Source organism: Equus caballus, chromosome 2, assembly GCF_041296265.1.
Source record: "Equus caballus isolate H_3958 breed thoroughbred chromosome 2, TB-T2T, whole genome shotgun sequence".
Taxonomy (NCBI): domain Eukaryota; kingdom Metazoa; phylum Chordata; class Mammalia; order Perissodactyla; family Equidae; genus Equus; species Equus caballus.
In genome coordinates, this window is record NC_091685.1 from 67,840,403 (window position 1) to 67,844,839 (window position 4,437).

Sequence of the window (4,437 nt, forward strand, 5' to 3'; positions counted from 1 at the left end):
TTAAGATTGGGAAAGTCAGAGGATTTGGACCTATGTTGTCCTGCCTCCCACCCAATCTTCCCCTAAGGCATCAACCATGTGAAGCAGCAGCGGAGGACGCCTTTCCTGCTGCCCCAGGGAAATGCATAGCCCCAGGAGAGCTGGGTTGAAAGGTGCAGAATCCAAGGACTACATTTCACATGGAAGAAACTGGTACCAAAACATGGAGGAGGAGACTGGGAGAGTGACAACGACCTCTTGCCCTGGGGGACAGGGCAAGTGCAAGGAGAGAAAAATGTTCTCCTCTCTCTTCATTGGATCCTGACACCCAGTTATTTGAGTTGGATAGTACTGGCTAGTTTCTCTTCCTCAGAGTCCTTACTCTGCCATCTCTTCTTTTTCACTCTTGGTCTTTCCTGAAGTATGAATTTCCTAACACAAACTGTCCTCTTGAAGCTCTCACTTAGCTGCCTTGTCAAAGACTTGGATAGTGAGAGCTTAGAGGGTGTTGGCTTCTGTTCCATCTTTACTTTTATTTTTTTTTCTTTGACTTGTCCCTCTTAGAAGATTCACTCTGGCGCACTTTATATTCTTTCATGGCTTTTCAAATATTCTCTTCTGGTATCCTCAGCCTTGCAATCCCACTCCTCTTTCTTCTCCTTGGGCATCCCCTTCCAGATCTTGTATGCCTTTTTGGAAATATCCAAGATGGGCAGGCTTGATCTTCTCTCAAGTAGCATTGAGCACAGCATGTATGCAGACATGTGCCTTTTGGGGGCATTGAGGACTTTGCCCTTCTCCACCTCCACAGACTTCTTGAGACCATTGTGATCCTTGACTGTTTCAGCTGTTTTGAGCTGTTTTCTCTTCGTCTCATCCCAATCACTGTCACCATCATTACTGGAAGAGCTGGCTGGCAGAGGCGTTACTGTTAAACTTCTCTGCCATTTCCTGCTTTTCTCCACCTGACTAGAATGACTTATCAGTTTATTCTCCTGAGTCACTATAGTTTTTGGTGGCATTCTCTAAGCAGGCATCTTTTATCAGTTCCATGAAGACATCACACTCATCTTCATCAGAGTTAGAGGCCTATTCATTGTAGTTTTGGTTCATCTTCTCTTTTAATATTTGGTTTTTGATGTTGAGCTTTTTTGCATTGACAAAATCAAATGGTTTCTCATACTCCTCCCTCTCAATGCTGCCGAAGGTATACTGAGTGCCTGCTTGGTCTCAATTTCAAAGTCAAAGGAGCAAGTGGCAGTGGTGCCATTGGCAAAGTTGATGAAAGAGATTTTGTCAAAGCAGATCTGTCTGGGTGGCTTGTGAACCTAGATGAAGCCCCACTGAGCAGGTAGAGCAGTCCTGAGCTCACCTTGTAGGAGCAAGTGAAACACTGGGCCCCTAAATGTCCTTGGAAGTTGCCTGGGAGTGTGACCTTGTGGTTCACCAATGCTTTCATGACTTGGCCAACCATCTCTTGGAGGGATCCCAACATGTTCTTAGTGAACTGCCTATCAAAGTGCTTCTCCATTTCTTCCTTGTTCTTGTTGGAAGTCAAGGAAATGTCCTTGTCCTTGGAGAAAAGGAGGATCAGGAAGCGGTACCAGGTTTTGCCCTGCTTGATGGAGGGATACAGCCTGATCACAAAGAATATCTGGTGATGGTCCTTGTGACGCAACAAAAAGAGATTAGGTACTGAAGTGTAGGAGATCTTGTAGTCAAAGGCCTTGCTTGTAAGCGCTTACTTTAAGTCAATTGAATGGAGCTCTTTAGAAATTGTACTATCCGGAGGTAAAATATAAAAACTTTTGTAACATATATAGACACACACTGACAGACAGACATATAGACAAACATTTTCCTTAGATTTGACTTTGGTGTTCTCATAGCAGACCATGGTGAAAAAACTTGTTTTCCCAGTTTTTTTTTTTTTTCCTCTTTCTTATTCTTTCTTTTGGCCTTAGCAATCTGGCTTGGGATCCCCCTTTGTTAAGCAATTGCAATCACAGCATGAAGCCAACTGGAGTCTGGAGGAAAGGCTGCCCATTCGGGAACTGATCGAGCTGTTTTAGAAGCTCAATTTCCCGCTTCTCTTTTAATATTGTTTTGTTATAAAGTCTGAACAACTTCTAAGGACAGTGTCGTGGGTCAGAAAGTGTGCTGCTTGTGAGTGTTACTCCCTATAGAAAGGTCGTAAACACTCTCTTACGTGCCTTGGTTTTTCCCTCCGGCCACCTAATACCGCCATGGGAGCTTGGAGCGTGGGGGTGACCAGCACTTATGTGCGCGTCCCCGGATGAGCCTATAATTAATTACCGTGAATGAGAGTGGAGTTCCCTATGGGACCGCTGCACATCACGAGGATTGATCCTCTGACACTCCCGCTGAGGTCCTTAGTCACCTAAGGGCACCTTTTTGGTAAAGGCCGGGAGGAACAAGTGTCCTTTTTCTTTGGAGCTGAACACGTTCAGTCTCTCATTTCTCTATCAAGCAGTTTGTTCAGACTTTATAAACACAATTCTTTCCAATTTAAAGCCAAATTAAAAACGTCAGCCTTCCCCATTCACTCCCAAGTTCCTCTAGGTTCTTCTACCCTAGGAACTTCCCTCTAGGCTCCTCTGGCCTATGAACTTCCTCCTAGGTTCCTCTTACCTAGGGTATGTATTGGTACCGCTTAAAAACCTCTAGTCTTAAGACCTTACCCAGCTCATATAAACTCTTGGACCATCAACTTAAAATAAGGAGGTCCAGGTTTCAGGAGAACTCATCAGGGTCACCTGAAGAATGCAGTGATCTGGTGGGGCTCAATGGGCCCTTATTGGTACAGACTGCCAGTTCAGTGTAGATTCCAGGTGGCCTCCGGTGGGTTTCTCTGAAATCCTGCCGTGACTACACCAAGAACTATGGATGAAAATAATCCATAACCAATCTATAAATGAAAATTTGGGTGAGTTTATTTTGAGCTGTAATCTGAGGACCATAGCCCGGGGCCTTTCTTCCCGAAGGAAGAAAGGGCGCTGAAGAAGTGGGGGTACACAGGGTGGTTATATACCCTCAAAGAGTATGTTTCACATATGATTGAAATGTCCCTTTTACAATAGTCACGAGGCTGCTCTGTCAGCACAGCGATTGATGGAAATGGCAGATAGGTCTCCTGTCTCAGTGAACGCCACGGGGTGGCAGGTGTGTTGCCTCGGGCTGGGCAGTCACAGATGAGCACTGCAATCGGTTCCAAGCCTAAAGAAAGATGCTTAATCTTTAAAGAGATGCCAACGTTGGGACGGGGAGAGAAGTTGCACCTTTATCTCAAGGGCCTTTGCTCTTGCCATAGGGAATCTTTAAAGCAGATATACAATGCGTGTTCAGCGGCCTCGGTCAGACCCTTTTGGAAAGACAAGGTCAGGCCGATTTAGGTTTATACCAAATGGCTTCCTCATATTCTCCAATATATCCTATTGCTTGCCATTTTTATTTGTCACTGTGCAGGTGCAGAAGGGTGGTGTAGATCCAAATGTTCTAATTACCATGAGAAATCAGTCATTGCAGCTCCCAGATGATGTGTCTCTAGTACCTGGATTATGACCATCTTTGACAGTGTATACTCAGTAAAGGCCTCAACTGGGTCCACACCATCATCTAGGGTGGGAGGCACATAGAAGTGCACCTCCATGAGAGAGACTTTGGCATCAACATTGTGGTGGAATTCCAGTCTCACCTCATTCTTGCCTGTGGTGCACTGGGACATGTTTCTGAGGGGTATCTCAAAGACCGGCTGGTCGTCATGTCAAGGAAAGAGAGCAGTCCACCAAACTTTGCTGTCCCCCCAGTTCCAGCCCTGCACACATAGGACCTGCGATAGTGAGTTTTGAAGAAATAAGAGTTTCTCAAATTCAGATTCTTATAAGACAACATGTTGTAGATAGGGACATTCTTTGTAAGAAGCTTAAATCTATGGCCCAGAGCTACACTGCACTAAATGCCTTCCATCTGCTCTCCAGCCTTGATGTTGTCCACTCTGCCCATCTTGCTATCTTTTAGGATGATGCCCAGGTGGCTCAACCTCAGCCAACCATCATTCAGGGAGACTTTCACCTCTTGGTAGACATCTTGAGCTCCAGTGTCTCTGCCATGAGAACAAAAATTTGTGTTACTTGTTCACCACCATTTTCTCAACACTTAGCACAGTACCTATTTTGCACTCAGTAAATGTTTGTGGAATAAATGAAAGAATTAATGAGTGCATGTCTTTCACAGTACAGCTTGGTATGGACCATGTACAGGTTTATGTCACAGAAATTCCTATATAAAATTCAATAATACTTCACTAATAATAAATATTGTTCTATAAGTGACACCAATGTTTACCCAATCACCCACATAAAAAAACTAGAAACTTCTCATTTCTGGTTCCACATGTAAAGAGCTTGGAAGGAGCCACACCATCCTAATAACAAGTAA

At 44.5% G+C, this 4,437-nt stretch overlaps 1 pseudogene; it reads right to left on the reverse strand.

Annotated features, from left to right (window-relative positions):
• Nucleotides 1-311: 311 nt before the first annotated feature.
• LOC100065928 (FACT complex subunit SSRP1-like) lies at nt 312-4,109 on the reverse strand (annotated as a pseudogene).
• Between the last annotated feature and the right edge of the window lie 328 nt (nt 4,110-4,437).